This window comes from Ictidomys tridecemlineatus, chromosome 3 (assembly GCF_052094955.1).
Source record: "Ictidomys tridecemlineatus isolate mIctTri1 chromosome 3, mIctTri1.hap1, whole genome shotgun sequence".
Classification (NCBI taxonomy): Eukaryota; Metazoa; Chordata; class Mammalia; order Rodentia; family Sciuridae; genus Ictidomys; species Ictidomys tridecemlineatus.
The window spans coordinates 159887521-159905193 of NC_135479.1; the positions used below are offsets into that span (position 1 = coordinate 159887521).

Consider the following 17673-nt stretch of genomic DNA (forward strand, 5'->3'; position numbering starts at 1 on the left):
TGGTAGTTTAAGTAGAACATAATCATATAGATACTTGCTTTTCTTTAGGAAAACTTTTCATTGATATGAAATTTCCTCATGGATAATTTTAATTTATACCATTGAAAGAGTATACAGAATTTTATATTGATGGGAAATATAGTGTGTATGAAGTAGGTAATTGAGAGCCTTGATCTTTTTTGAGGGAGGAAAATAGTGAACATTTTATTTCTCTTTTCTGAGGGAGGAAAAGAGTGGACTTTTGATTAAGAAAAGAGATTAACATCCCCTCATTCCCTCCTGAAACCTCTCTCAGGATGAAGACACCATTGGTGTTGCAAGCTTCAGATGAGAAATATGTGCGGAGTTTCAGCTTTTGGTTATCCCAGTGATATGAAACACTAATTTTTCTGCGATAAACTATAAGTTCAGAGAAAATAGGATTTCCTAGCATTCCATTTTTGAACATTCTGTGAGTTTCCACCAGAAAATGCTGTGAGTTGCTTCTGTCACTGTGACTAACATAAGCTCTTAAAACTGTTGACAACTTATAATTCATTTTACTGACTTTCAAACAAAATTCTTGATATTACTGTGCCTTAACTTTTATTTTAATGCAATGACAAAATAAATTATCAAATGAAAAAATTTCAAATAAAACATTATACTTAAAATTTTAACCTCAAAAATACCTATATGTATTGTCAAATTCAATGACCATTTGATTGTAGGTTTTGCATGTCACTTTATTTTTTAAAAAGTTTTAATATATCCTCTGGGATGTCCACATTACTTGAACTGGTTTGAGCTAATACTTTGGTAATAATCTTTCTGTGTAGATTGCTTATGATTTATGCTTTTACTCCATGGTTGGTATGTTTATGTTGTAGATTGTACTTTACCATACTGTTTCTATGCTGAGGCTAGTTGTGCTCCTATGTACAACAAAATTGTTTGTACTTCAATAAATTAATAAATATAATAATAATAATTACAATAAATATGATTGATCATATTCTAAAATCCAGTATCCATATATTTTAGAGTGTTTAGTGCTGACTTCCACCTTTTGATTAAAAACCTATTATTTTGAGCTTATTGATACTTAATTTATATCCCAGAATATGGCCCACTCTTGTAAATAGACCATATTCACTTAAAAAGTATGTATTTGGCCATTGTAGGATAAAGTGTTTCTCTAAATGTAAATCAGATCAAGGTGAATACAGTGTTATTCAAATCTACATTGTTATTGATTTTATGTCTCCTTGTTATATTAATCACTACAAGGATATTGAATTCTCTGTAATTTTAGATTGGTCAATTTCTTCTTTTATCATTTCTCATGCATTTTGACATTATGTTATTAGAACCATAAAAATTAAGGATTTTCAGATCTTCTTAAAAATTTAATCTAGTTACCATTATAAAATGACCTTTTATTATCTCAGACCATATTCGGTGCTGTGAAATCTACTTTGTGTGATATCAATATAGGTACTTCTACTTTCTTTGATTAGCAATAATGTAGGATCCTTTTTCTATCCTTTTACTTTCAAATTATTTGTATCTTTTATATTTAAGATGGGTTTCTTGTAGGCACTCCATGGTTGGGATTGCTTCTTATTCAATCCATGTTTAGATCATTTACACTTAAAGTGAAAACTACTACCATAGTTATCTATATATCTGTAGTCTTACATTTGATGACAATGTAGTTTTTCCTTTTTCAGGTCAAAAACAAAAAAGAGAATAAGAAAAAAACTCTTTGAATTATAACTGATTCTTATATTTCTCATATAATCTCTATCCAATTTGTTAGGACCCTCTGTTAGTTTTACCTTAGAACTACATTCTGAATCTGTGACTATTTCTCAGTGTTTTCACTGAGCTTCATTTGAGTCACCATCAAGTCTGATGCTTGCTTGGATTTGAGGTGTGGGTCCAAGTTAGAGTCAACCAAATGTTGGAAAAAATACTTTTTGGGTATTGGATCATCCTTAATTGAGCACAGTATTATACATTCACTAATAATTTAGCTATGTTTATAATAAATATCTTTAGAAAATGTGTGGTTCTTTTGCTGGAGAGCTTTGATATGAAAGAATTCTGAAGTGGCAACGTGATAGCTTAGATGATAGCTACATTTGGATCAGTCTTAAGTGGTTCTATAAATGTTGTCTGAAGAGACTTGATCTGAAGGAAATCTAGAAGTCAATTCTATTTGGGACCTTCTAGTTGGAGATACAGAAGATCAGTTTCAGAGTAATAATATAAAATGAGAAAGGGTATTCTTATCCCCCTTTCTTTAATGGAAATCTGCTGTATAGTAGGATGGAGAAAAAAGTAGCTTCCAAAACACAAAGAAAGTTTCTGCCTTGATTGAATCACTTTGGCTTCAAATCCACATGAAATTCTGGATGAACATATTCAAATTTGAAATAAAGGGGTAAATACATTCCTATTTATCAATTTTTTTTGTCATTAGCTATTGTTTCAATCAGCTTTGCATCTCTGTGGCCAAAAGAGCTGACAGGAACAATTAGAGGAGGAAAAATCTGTTAGGGACTCATGGTTTCAAAGGTCTCAGTCCATGTGTTGTTGACTCCATATCTTTGGGCACAAGGTGAAGCAGAACATCATGGTAGAATGGTGTGGCAGAGGAAGGCAGCTCCCAATAACAGACAGAAAGCAGAGAAAGAGGTCTGCTCATTAGGAACAAAATATAAACCCAAAGGCATCCCTCCAGTGACTTCTCAGGCTATATCCTACCTGCTTACAGTTACCATCCATTGGTGATTAATCCACCGAAATTAATTCATTTCGGTGGATTAATCAACAGATTAGTTTACATCTTTCGTATTCTAATCATTTCACCTCTGAACCTTCTTACATCATCTCACATGTGAGCATTTGTGGGACTCCCTGATATCTAAGTCATAGCTGCTATATTCATATATCAATGAGAGAAGAATTGGAATGGTAGGTTCATAACAGAATGAACTCTTGGGAGGTGGGAGAAATGGTAGGAGGTGGGGACCAATTGGAAGAAGTAGGTCACTGTGATCCTTCCCTGGAAAGGTGTATCTTGTCCCTGTCCTCTTCCTCACTCTTGCTTGCTCTCTGCTTCCTGGCTACCATGAGGTGAACAATTTTTTTCTCTGCCACACCCTCCCAACCATGGTGTTCCATTTCACCACCAGCCCAGAACCAATGGATCCAAGTGACCTTGGACTGAAATCTTTGAAATTGTGAGCCCAAATTAATGTTTTCTCCTTTAAGATTTTTATTTCAGGTATTTTGTTACAGTGACAGAAATGTAACACACTCATTATTACACTACTATTATGAGGGTAAAAGGAAATACAGAAACCTTTTAAGGAGTATTTTATTTGTTTATGTTGGATGGGAACATCTCTATTCTGCTCTTCCCTTTCTACTTTCCTCTTCTTATATCCACCTTCATGAGAGAAGATTGTTTACTAAGTCATATTCGACAGGTAGTTGGACCAGTAAATCAAAATCAGGTAGTTATGCTCTATTCTCTTAAAGTAGCTGGGCATAATGGTAGACTCAGGTCAGTTCTATCTATATCTTCTACTTTTAAATTTTAATGCAAAACTGCCTAGTTGTTGGAAATGTATTTTTCTTCATATGAGTATGCCTTCTCACAGAGAACATACACATAACATGCATGAACAACAAACATGCTTTGGTCCTCTACCATAATGTGGAAAAAGGGAAGAATTTCCTCATCAAAGATGAGAGCAGAGAATTCTGTTGTCACTATTCTATTCATGGGTAATGCAGGCTGATGGCCAAGAATAGGAAGTTGTTATTTTAATAGTCTGAGAGTTCCAGAGGAAACTAGAGGAGGGGCCACCACTGTTGTCACTGGTCTTTATTGATTCAACACACCTATCCTATAGCCAGCCAAAGGCAACCCTGAAGGGAGTGGTGATTGCCTGAGCATAAGAAGATCAGTTTCCCAAGTGGGAACTGATCCCCTACCTAGATACAAAGTTTAGTTTCTTAGGGCAGATGTCAAGGATTTTTCTATAGTTCAGCTCTTACAATGAAATTGCAGATCATATTATAGGCCCCTTTTTCTGTTTTAAAAGACAATATGGGGCAATACTAACACTGGCCATGGATTTAAATATTGGATTCAGATCTGAGATATGCCACTTATTTGCTCTTTGTCTCAAGAACAGTCTTCTCTTATGGAAAGTGGACATAATAATGGAAGCTTTCCTGAAGATTCACATTAAGGATCAAATAAGTTTGTAATTTTAATGGTTAGAATGAGTCCTGAGACATAGTAGGCAATAAAAAGTTAGTTATTATTACTAGTTTATAAACAAAACTATGCTTTGGTCCCTATTCATTACACATTGCATTATATTTCCTTTGGGAATGCCTTGGAAAGAATGGGTGATTGGCAGGACAAGGTTTAGGAATTTCTGGGTCTCTGGAAGCATTATATACCTCAATTGAGTGACTTTTAACTATATTCCTAAAAGAACTATGGTGGTTATTTCAATTAGATATCCAGTCATCTGTCAAGATTAGCATGTTTTTCAAATTATTGCTGTGCATTAATTACCTGAAATCAATGAAGAGTGAATGTGAGAACCCTCTCTGTCTAGGGAGAAGTGAACTATCAAACAGAGGGGTGAGAGATTAGCCAAGGACTGAAAAACTATGTACCAATAAATTAAGATCAGAGACTACCTGTTCTGATGGGAATCTCAGTATATCATTTTTGAAATTGTTTTCACTGCTCCTTGAGTTGTTTTTGTATTATCTTAAAATTGCAACTTTTTTTGAGAGAACAGGAAAAAAGAATATTCTCCTTGCAAAGCTACTGGAGCTGAGAAATCAAAAGACAGCATTAAGACATTGAGTATTACATGTAATCAAATTGTATATTGGATACCAGAAATCAGACGCAAGAGGCAGCTCTTTTGAATAAAGTATCCTTAGAAGGAACAATGCCAGGTCCTGGCACATGGTTGTTGTATGCATGTATATCAATTTTACTAATTTAATCTTGATTTCTTGGATGTTTAAGTATTATAAGAAATCATGGGAATGGCTAACCAAAGTGCAGAGGGAGTTTATTTTGATTACAGTACTCATTGCCTGAGTTTTTTCAGATTGATACCTTAAAATCAACCCAATTTTCTAGAGGAACTTTCTCAAATTTCACTTAAAAGTACAGTAGATTGACTTATAAACAATTGTGCATCTGCTTATAAAAATATGTAAATTTGAAGAAATGTTAGTGATTTAGCTTTATTTTTTAAATTTTTTGAGAGAGAGAGAGAGAGAGAGAGAGAGAGAGAGAATTTATTTTTTAAATATTTATTCTCTAGTTTTCGGTGGACACAACATCTTTGTATGTGGTGCTGAGGATAGAACCCGGGCCGCATGCATGCCAGGTGAGCATGCTACCACTTGAGCCACATCCCCAGCCCCCTAAAATTTTTTAATATTTATTTTTTGGTACTAACTGGACACAATATCTTTGTTTTATTTATTTATTTTTATGTGGTGCTGAGGATCGAACCCAGGGCCTCCCACATGCTAGGTGAGCACTCTACTGCTGAACCACAATCCCAGCCCCAGGGTAAACTATTAACATACAGTTTTCATCACTATAAATCTTGGGATAAAGATTTTGAAAGTAGCAGGCAAAAGTCAAGTTTAAATTCACAGGTCATTGAACATATTCCTGGTAGCCCTCTGGACTGGGGTGGCCTGTCAAAGGATCTATCTCCTCCAAATGAATTTGTACTAAGACCTTCATCAATAATTCAGGTCATATAGGATAGGCTATTACAATACATTTTAAGAGAAGAGAGTAAGAATATTAACTGAATTTTATATATCTATGGTGCAGATACCAGTAATCTTAATGTAGTAGATAACTCCTGAGTATAAGACTATAGAAAAAATAAAAAAGGTGGGTGGGGTTGTGATATTGGAGAAAGTCTTGGGAGGTAGCCCCATTCAAGGAAATATTATACGCTTTAGCATTCTGTAGAGATTTAATCTATCCACTACAGGTAACATATTTTACCTAATTTTCTTTATATTCAGTTTCCTCATCTGTAATATGGGCACAATATCTCCTACTTCCAAGTTGTTATGAGGAGTAAATGTACCATCTTATGCAGGAGAGGAAGTGATTAGTGCCTGTCAAGTACCAGATCTTTTTATGGATCTGGGGATTTCAAGTGACTTGCTACTGCCATCTAGGAGAGTCCCTCTGTATCACTCCTGGAACGTGATCCCTCCTTCCACTTCCACTGTGTTTTCTGTTGTTCCACATCTATCAGGCTAGTCTTAGTCTTCTAACTTCTACTGAAAAGATAAAAAAATCCTTTTTTTTGTTATTGTTGAATGCTTCACTCTAGGAAATATGAGGGAATGGTAAACCTTTTCAGTGCTGCATTATCTCAAAATACATCTCCCACTGCAGTTTAATTTATGTTTTTTTCTACATAATTTTTAAAGGCTAAAATAGATTTTCAATGGGGGGAAGGATAATAAGAAAAAAGGAGAAACAAATAGGTGTAAATTGAGAGGGGAGAGAAACTTGATTATCTCTGTATTGCAGCCTTTGCTGATGCAAACAAATAAATGGTGGCAACTGATGTGCTCTGGGCTTTGCAGAGCCCTGGAGTGCTGCCAGCCACTTTTCACCTTAATATTTAATAGGCATTTGTACAGAAACACCACATAAGTATGAGAGATGTTAATTGCTATTTTTTCTATTTGCATTTAGCAGGTTATTAGTTATAAAATTTTTAAAAAATGTTGTTTTGTTAGGTTGAAATTTTAATGTTGAGCTCTTAAATTTTTTCATGAGATAATTTTTCAGTGAAAAGTTAGTAATAAATTCTTTGTATTTGTATCATTCCTCACTCCAAAGACATCAAAGTCCTGATCAGAAACTCACAGAGACCTAGGAAGAATTCTAGGCTCTTCTGTACTCAGTTCAACTCTTCCAGAAGTGCTGCTTATAGCAGTGGGTGCAAGCCAGGGGGAAATTGTCTCTTTTATGTACCATCAGCTTCTTGAAGTTCTGCTAAGTTATTGGCTTATATGCAAGTATTGCAAATCCTGAAAGCTCATGGCCCTTCTGATTCTAACACAATCACTGAATGTTTATATTTATTTAAAATCAGTTTTAGTATGGGGAGAGTTATATAAAATATCTATACAGAAACACCAAATAAAACAGTTTCTAGTAATCTCTTAAAAGATTGTAGAAGAAAGAGAAGGCATACCTGATGATTAACAGATTGTATTTTAGTAGAGAAATCATCTAGATGGGACATTTCTAAGCACTCTTAGCTTGTGCTCTTTTAATGCAAGATGCTATCACCTCAGCTTTTAATGTTATTTTGAATATTTTTACTGTGAACATTTTTTTTCCTTTTTGTATTGTCAAAAGTTACTTCCTCTGAGAGTTTTATCCAGAGTTAACTATAAGGCTGAATATGTCATTATTGAATACAATCTAAATGTTCCTTCTAATCTAGTATTGTTTATCCATAGTACTGTAATTATAACTATATGTTTATTTCTCTAACCATGCCATGAACCGTTTGAAGAGAAATCATCTATCTTATTGTTTTCTGAATTTTTATTGTCTAATGCAGTGCCAGACACAAATTGTTCATAAATGTTCGTAGAAAGAAAGCTTTTTATAAATTACCAAAAGTTTTTACAAGATCCAAAACTGCAAGAGATATTTTAAAGATGCTCTTTTCTGCTTCTACCAAATCAGCATCATGTCAGGGGATGTTCTAGTATTAATGTTTTTAAAATACTTAAAACATTTCCTGTATTAAATTTAAATGAGCATTCAAGTAAAGAATAGAAAAAAAGGAAGCAACCTGTAAAAATAAAAAATTGATAAGATAATTTGTAACATAATTAGTTTTTTAAAATAAATTTTGTTTAAAGTGGGAAATTTTTGGAGCGCAAACAGAAAAAAAAATGCCTTGTTTTCAACACCTTTATTTTTATGTGGTACTGAGAATCGAACTCAGTGCCTCACACATGCCAGAGGAATGCACTACCACTGAGCCACAACTCAAGCCACCTCCCCCCCGCTCCAAAAAAATGCCTTTTTGTGAAAGACCAAAAGCTGTTTCAATTTCTGGAAACTTCTACAGATAGTTAAATAAATTCTTTGCAGTATCAACCCCAAAGCAATATAGGCACTGGCTGGCTCTTGTGTGTTAAATTCAGCTCTTCATTTTCTATCTAGTTTTGTCTGCTTGAATTTTTACAGTGTATGGTCCTATTTTGAAGAAAATAAGTGCATCCTCCCCATTCTTCCTTACTCAGTAGAACCTTGAGGCAGTTTTTCAACAAAATAGTTCCGTGAATTTCTACAGACCACAGAGCAAGTAAGCTGTAATGAAGAAAAACTTTCAGGTCTCTTCTCTGCAATCCCAGTCTACTCTATGAAGATTAAAATGTTCTATCCTTAGACCACATATTACAGTGGTCTGCAAAAAAGTGTAGATTTTTTGAGGTAGCATGACCACTCACAAAGAAATAAATATACATAAATTACAGAGCCTTAAAACAACATATCTGGAATGAAGAGCCTTAAAAATATTACATCCACTAATTCCATTCCTTCTATTTTGAAGAAATTCTCAGAGATTAATGCCAATATTTATGCTGAACAACTTTACATCATTGTTTATCTTAGTAAAAACTGGAGGACTATTTTATTCAACAATGTAGACCAGGTAAATAAATCACAACACCTCTATATGAAAAAATATAACACAAAAGTTTAAGTGTTGGAAGATTTTTATAAAGATGTTTGAGAATGACCACACTATAATATTGTGTGAAGAAAGACAAGAACAAACTGGTGCATAAAACATGAAATTACTTCCTTAGAAAAAAGTATACATACTATCATACATATTAGGATAAAATGAAGAAGAAGGAATTAAGAACATTACATCCTTTAAAAATGCTTTTTAATTATCTTACAATGAGAATATATTGCTTCAAAAATATCAAAGATTTTGGACAGGTACAGACCTATAGATTAAGTCTGATCTTTTGGGATCTTAGTACAGTAAGTTATTTCTGAGGGTATATGCAGCACGTAATAAGTTATAAGTGATAACAAGTTATCCTGGAAAATGCAAGTGGAATTGTAATACAATGAATTGGAAGTAAAAAAATACTGCCTGGGACTTGTCTTTGTCTTGCTGCTTAAGCTTATCTGGAAACATGACAGTGGAATTCAGTATGTATATTTGGTAAAATTTTCCACATAATTCAGAAACACATGAGTAACTATCCTATATTAATTTGATTTGAGATAAAGCTTAAAATGAAAAGATGAGAATGGATGAGAGGAAGGATTTAATGTCTGATAGGAAGAATAAGTGAGGTGCTCAGAGGCCTTTGAAAAGAAGATAATAATTGAAATAGCTTTTCTAGTAGTGCATATGCTTGTTAACTAGATAAGGAAGACTACTTGTTACCTTATTACTTTTTAAAAATCCTGAACTGAGGGTAAACAGAAAAGTAATGAATAGATATAATTTTTATTGTGATTAATACCTGAGAAATATGCCTGCATCATTTTATAGACCTAAGTACTTGACAATTGAATAAATATTTCTGTACTTCTTTAGAACAATACATACTTCTTAGAAAGCTTTAATTAGCATTATCTCTCCCATTTCTCATGGTATTATTTCCAGTGTTTTATTTTTATCTAGTTCTTATACCACAATTTTTTGAGTCAGTGTTTATTCAGATTGACCCCCAAATTTGGCAATTTGTAACTTCCTTCAATCAATTTTCTTCTTTTTCATTGAATTTCTTTCTTTATTTTTTATTTGTTTTTAGTTATACATAACAATAGAATGTATTTTGACATATTATAATATAAGGAATATAACATCAAATTCTTCTAGTTTTCTCCATGTGAATTGTTTTGGTCATATATTTATATATGCTCATAAGAAAGTAATGTCCGATTCATTCTACTGTGTTTCCTATTCCTACTCCTCTTTGTCTAATGGACTTCAAATCTTCCCTACCCTCACCTGCTTATTGTGATTGAGCATCAATCCAATATCAGAGAAAACAGAGCACCAGAATACAAAAGCAAACATTGATAGAACTGAAGGGAAAAATAGTAACACATTTGTAAATTATTGGAACTGTAATACCATACTTCCAATATGGATACAACATAGAGACAGAAGATCATTAAAGATACGGAGGACTTGAATAACATTGTAGATAAAATGGACTAGCCTACATGGAATATTCTCCAGGAGAGATATATATGTGTGTGTGTGCGCGTGTGTGTATTTAATTTAGGAAGATTGAAATAATACCAAGTATATATTTTCCAATTATAAATGAGATGAAACTATAAAGTAATGGTAGAAGAAAATCTGGAAATTTTCCCAAGAGGTGAAAATTAAACCACCCGATCTTGAACAACCAATGGATCATGAAGAAATCAAAGTGGAAATTAGAAAATACCTGAAGACAAAAATGAAAATACAATATATTAAATCTAATGGGATACAGCAAAAGTGGTATTAAAATGGAAGCTTATGGTGATTAATACCTGTATTAACTCTACACCTGGATGTAGTTTGGATCCTATGTGTTTTCCCAATGTCCATATGGTAAAGGCTGGGTTTCCAGCATGATACTATTAGAGCACGAGGAAATCTGTAAGAGATGTGGCTCAGTGGGAGTGTTCAGGCTGCTGATCATAACTTTGAATGAGGTGGAAGGAATCCTACCCCTTCCTATTCCCTCTTTTACTCCCCTGCTATGAGGTGAGCAGTTTTTGTCCTCCATGCACATCTATCATGGCTTACTCTCTCACCACAGGTTGAAAGTAACATGATCAATCAAGGATGGGAAACTCCAAAACTGTGAGTCAAAATAAGCCTTCTCTTTTTATAAGTTGATTTATCTCAGATTCTTGTTACAGTAATGGAAATTGACTAACATACATCTCCAGGAACTAGAAAACAAAACAAAACAAAATAATCCCAAAGTAACAGAAGAAAGAAAATAAAATTAGAGCAGGAAAAAAAATGAAATAGGTAATAGAAAATAATCATTGAGATTGAGTTGATCCTTTAATAAATTAACACAGTTGAAAATTTTAGCTAGATTAACTGTCTTGGTTTGTGCTGTTATAACAAAATACTTTAGAATAAGTAATTTATACTCTATATAGTATATTAAGAACAGAAATTCATTTCTTACATTTATGGAGACTGGAAATCAAGATCAAGATGCCAACACTGGTGTCAGCTGAGTGCTACTTTTTGCTTCCAAGATGGCATCTTTGTTGTGTCCTTATGGGCTTCAAGACAGAAAGGCAAGAGAATACTTTCTTCAGAGCCTTGAAACCTTTTATATGGATGCTAATCCTGCAGCCATAGTTCTTTTTTTTCCACATTTTTTTATTGGTGCATTATAGTTGCACATAATGATGGAATTTGTTGTTACATATTTGTACACACACACTATAATTTGGACAATATCACTTCCCATCACTCCCCCTCCTTCTCCTTTTTCCACCCCTTGAATTAATTTCTGCTCCTGCCCCCTCCCCCACTTTTCTTTGCCTTTTTTTCCCCTCTATACTTTCCACTGTGAGAATAAACACAGGACTCTTGACCTTCTGGGTTTGACTTATTTTGCTTAACACAATGGTTTCAAGTTCGGTCTGTTTTCCTGCAAAAAAAAATTCTTTTTTTTTCATTTTTCTTTTTGTACACATACCACATTTTCCATAATCATTCATCTGTTGATGGACATCTAGGCTAGTTTCATAGTTTGGCTATTATGAATTGTGCTGCTATAAACAAGGCTATGCATTTATCATTATAGTATGTCGATTTTACTTCTTTAGCATAAACACCAAGGAGTGATATAGCTGGCCATATGGTGGTTCCATGTCTAGCCTTTTGAGGAACTTCCATCTTGATTTCCATAGTGCTTGTGCTAATTATAGTCCCACCAATAGTGTAAAAGTGTTCTTGTTCTCCATATTCTCTCTAGCATTTGTTAATATTTGTATTCTTGATGACTGCCATTCTGACTGTGTGACATAAAATCTCAGTGAAGTTTTGATTTGAATATCCCTAAATGCTAATGATGTTGAACATTTTTCTTATGTTTGTTGGCAATTTGTATTTCTTATTTTGAAAAAATGTCTATTTAATTCATTTATTTGTCAATTGGGTTATTTCTTTTTTGACATTGAGTTTTGGAATTATTTATTTTAATCCTGTCAAAATACTAGCTAGAAAAGATTTTCGCCCATTCAGTAAGTTATCTTTGCACATTCCTAAGTGTTTCCTGTGCTGTGCAGAAGATTTTTAACTCGATGCCATCCCACTTATTAACTCTTATCTCATGAACTTTAAGAAAGTTTTTGCCACCGTTCTACATATCATTGCATAGGAGATTAAGGCTCAACATGCATAAGGGAACACCATCATTCAAGCTATATAGCATTCTACCCTTTATCCCCAACACTCATGTCCTCACATACAAATGCATTCATTTTATTCCAGTAGCTCCTTAAGCTTTTGCCTCCTTTTATCATTTAAAGTCTAAATCCAAAGTCTCATCTAAGCAGTGTCTACATCTTATGTGAGACTCAAGTATGATTCATTCTTAGGGCATTTTCCCTCCAGATATGAGACCATGAAGTGAAACAAGTTATGTGCTTCTAAAATACAATGATTAGTACAGGCAGGTGGTAGACATTCTCATTCAAATAGGGATATATAGACAAGAAAAAAGGTAGCAAATCCAAAAGTCCAAAATCAACACTAAAGTTTAAGGCTTGAGAATAATCTTTTGGACTCTATAATCCAACTTCCAAACACTGGGATGGGGGTTGGGTCTCCTAAACTTCAGGACATACTATCCTCATGGCTGCTGGGTATGGTCCTGCTTGTACCTTTATTAGGTTGGAATCAGGTGTCTGAGGGCTCTCCCAGGCTGAGGTTGAATGCAGGTGAATATACAGTTCTGAGATCTCTGGAGTAGCCCTGTTTCCCTGTTTCCACTAAGCATTGAACTAATGGGAGCTCTCTGTGATGTTCAGAAACCCCAAATTTCCTGTCATTACCCTAGTGGGGACTGTGTACACAGCCCAGCCTCTGTGGAAATTCTGATTAGATTTCAAGGCTCTTTTAAACTTTTTTTTTTTTTTCAAATCTAGGTTAGGGTATCTAGGTCTGTACAACTCTTCCACACTTGTGCCTGAAGAATTAGCCCTATATAAATGTTTCTGAGGTTTACAAACTATATATTTGTATATTATATTTGGCCTGAATAATGCATTACCTGCTTGGGTAATGCAGGGGAGGCATGGTAGCATTGCATGAGAATACAAAGAGAAGAGATTTGAGGCATTACTAGTGGTGAGCCCCTGAACACCAAGAATTCATTGAAATGGTTCTTGCATTAAGGCTCTGGGGCTATGAAGAAGGTGACAGCCTTGAAGATCTCAGAAATGTCTTCAGGGTCAATCTCTCATTATCTTGATGAATAGATTGTGGCATCCTTCCATCTATTTTAATCTCCTTTTCAAATTATTTTTAGCCACACCCTTGATATTCTCTCCCTAATATACCTTTTATTATTCTTTATAATTGTGTCAAGATTATAATTTTCTAAATCTTTAAATTCTGCTTCACTCTTGATTATAAATTATAAATTTAATTAATTTAACTCTGTAAGTAATTGAGAAGCCATAAACCACCTTTAAAATTTTGCTTAAAGATGTCTTCTGCCAAATATCTAAAGTCATCCCTCATAAAAATTGCCTATTCCATCCCAATTCCAGATTTTGATCCCAATCCTTAGATAATTCCTAAGAAGACTGAGGCTTTCCATACAGCTCTACTCTTCTGAACACTTACCAGAATCACTCTTAATGCTCTAACAGTGGAAAACTAGACATTTTTTAGCATATACTTATAAACTAATCAAGCCTCTACTAGTTCCAAAGTTACTTTTATATTTTTGATCCTTATCTTATAGTATAAACACAAATAAATTGAAAACATACCAATAACTTTATTGTAAAACCTGAAACTGCAAAATTCCTAGAAGAAAACAGGAAAAAAAAAACGTTACTAACATGGTCTTGGTAATGATTTCTTGGATATGACATTAAAAGCATAGACCAAAAAAAAAAAAAAAAGGCAAAACAGACAAATGGTACTACATCAAACCAAAAATCTTTTGCACAGCAAAAGGAAATCAGGTTGAAAAGGGAACACATGGAATTATAAAATATATTTGTAAACAATGTATCTGATAAGGGGTTAATATACCAAATATATAAGGAAATTTTACAACTCAGTATTTAACAAAAGAAAATGGGTCAGGGTGTTTGATAGCCTTTCTCCAAAGAAAACACAAAAATGGTCCATAGGTATATGAAACGAAGCTCAATTGTTAATCATTAGGGAAACTCAAGTAAAAATTACAGAGACTATCTCATCATGTATGTTAGCATGGTGATCATAAAACAATGTGTTGATGAGGGTGTGGAGAAATTATAATAATTGTGTACTCTTGATAGGAATGACAAATGGCACAACTACTAAGGGAACAGTATGGAAGTTCCTGAAAAAAGTAAAAATAAAACTACCACAAATTTAGCAATCCCTCTTATGGGCATTTATCCAAAGAATTAAAATTAGGATGTTAAAATGATATTTGTACATGCATTTTATTGCAGTATTATTTACAATTGCCAAGCAACAGAAGCAACCTAAATGTTCATTATCAGATGAGTATATAAGGAAAATATAGAGCATACATACAATGGAATATGATTCAAACATAAAAGAAGAAGGAAATTCTGTCATGCTACAAGTAAGATGAACCTTGGATAAATTAGGCTATTTGATGAAAGCCAGTCACAAAAAGGACAAATATTGCATGAATCTAAAGTAGTTGAATCCATAGAAAGAGAAAGTAAAATGGTGGTTGTAGGGACTTGGAGGAAAAAGAAGTGGGAAGTTGTTGTGATATATATAATACAGATGTTCCAGTCACTCAAGATAAAAAAGTCCTACAGAGCTGATGAAAAAATGTGTTTATTTTTAATAATAGTGTACTGTAGAATTCGAATTGCATAGATTCAATCTAACAATATGTAATGCCAAAAAATCACGACAAGTATGGATTATGCCAAGGAAGTAATATTGTTTAATATTTGCAAACTTTGATCACTATGTTTTTCCACATTAACCAAGTCAAGGGAAAAGGCTTGATACCTTATTAGAAAATGAAAAGATTTGACAAAATTAAAAATACAATTATAAAAGTTTTACTAAGATAGAAAAGAAGGGAAATTTCTTCATTTGAAAATAGTATCTACAAAGTATCTATACCTAAGTGATACCTGTTATGATTTGGATATCAGATATCCTCTGAAAGCTCATGTGGCAATGCAGGGGTGAAATGAGTAGAGTATGAAAGCTGTAACCTCATCAGTAGATTAATCATTTTAATCTGATTGAACTACTGGGTGAAAACCATAGGCAGGTGGGACACAGCTGGAGGAAGTAGGTCACTTAGGGAAAACACTTACTGTTTATATTTTGTCTATGACCCTCCTCTTCTGCCTCCTGGCTGTCAGAGCTGCCATGAGCTGCCATGAGCTGCCATGAGCTGAGCAGTTTTCCTATATCATTCTCTAGCACCATGGTGTTCGGCCTTACCTCAGGCACAGAGTGTTGGAATTGGCTGACCATGGTCTAAATATCTGAAAGTAAGCCCAAAATAATTTTTCCCCTTTAAATAACTTATGTCAGATATTTCATCACAGTGATGAAAATCTGACTAACCCTAATGTAATGATAAAATATTGAAGGCTTTGTTTTTTAAAGTCTGAAATGAGATGAGAATGCATATTATCTCTTCTTTTCAACACTATACTATTGTTAAAATCAGTATAATAGTGCAAAATTAAGTAAACAAGTATATTAAAAATGCAGATGTTAAAGCAAGTGTTGTCTGCAAATGATATAATTTGAAATTTAAAATAATTCACTATGAATATATTTTAGAAAAATATCAGTGAATTTAGCCACTTTGCTGAGTGAAATTAAATATAAAATTTAATTTTATTTTTATATACTTGTAACAAACATTCATAACAGTGTAAGATATCAAATATATAAAAATAAATACAATAAAAGATATGTCAATTCTCTCCTCTAAAGTTTCAAATACATAGAGTAATGTACACTGTCTATGAATGAGAAGATTTCATATTAAGAGGTCAATTTAACTTAAATTGTTATATAAATCCAAAGCAATATTCATCAAAATTCTGACAACATTTTCTTCCAAGTTTGGTTGATGACACTAAGGATACAGAATAGCTAAGATGATTTTGAAAGAAAAAAAGATAGAGTAATGAAATTAAAGTATAGAATATTTCTTTTCTTTGTTCCCCTGCATTGGATGTTGTTATTTGTTTAAAACAACCTATTACAGATGTTTTTACTAAGCTCCATGGTAACCACAAAGCAAAAACATCTAATATTTATGCTAAAATTGAAAAATGAATAATCAAAATATACTGTCATAAGAAATCAATTAACCACATATACACAGACATACAAAAAACACAGTAAAAGACAAAGTAAGGAACAAAAGGTGTATAAAATATTTAAAACTCAAGAAAAAAATGACAGAAATAAGTGTCTAATCTTTAATAATTATCTAAATGTAAATGGATTAAATCTTTAATTAAATGCAGAGAGTGTCACATTGGTTATGAAAACAAGACCCAACTCTATGTTGTGTAGAAGAGAACTGCTTCACTATTAAGGACACACACATAGACCAAAAGGGAATGGATGGAAAAATAAATTCCATGCAAATAGAGACCAAAGAAAGCACGAATACTTTTCTTTCTCTCACTCTCTTTCTTTTGTACTGGGGATTGAACTCGGGAACCATTTACCATCAAGACATGTGCCCAACCATTGTAATTTTTAAATTTAGAGATAGGATCTACATTTATTTCAGATAAAATGTACTTCCAGTCACAAACTATAAAAAGAGACAAACAAGATGATATATAATGACAAAGGCATCAGTAGAACAGTAAGTTATAACATTGTGTGTCTTTGTGTTTGTATTCCCCAAAATCAGAACACTTAAATGTATACAACAAAATTAATAAATTTTAAGGAAAATATAGTTTGCAATCTAATAATAATAGGAGACTTTGATATACCATTTCCATCAATGAAACGATCACACAGACAGAAAATAAACAAAGAAACATGGAATTAAAGCCACATGATTCATTAAATGAACCTAATAGACATCTACCAAACATTCCATCCAACAGCTATAGAAGACAAATTTTTCTCAATTGCATATGGAACATTTATAATTTAGATCATGTATTTGGCCTTAAAATAAGACAAAATCATATAAAACTCTCAAAATCATATCAAAAATATTTTAAGACAAATGAAATGAAAACAAAACAGGCCAAAAGTTATAGGATACATTGAAAATAGTTCTAAGAGAAAAAGAATTTACATGTACTTACCCTAATGACAAAAGTTTAAGGAAATAGAATATTCTAAATATCCTCAGTTG

The 17673-nt window shown here is 33.1% G+C and overlaps 1 long non-coding RNA gene across 2 annotated transcripts in view; it reads left to right on the forward strand.

The window, feature by feature from the left end:
• Positions 1-17673, forward strand: part of LOC120883970 (uncharacterized) — a 263470-nt gene that overhangs the window by 146742 nt on the left and 99055 nt on the right. For both annotated transcript variants that reach the window (XR_013435735.1, XR_013435733.1), the window contains exon 3: positions 10894-10937. This is a non-coding gene — a long non-coding RNA (uncharacterized LOC120883970). The remainder of the gene's footprint in view (positions 1-10893; positions 10938-17673) is intronic.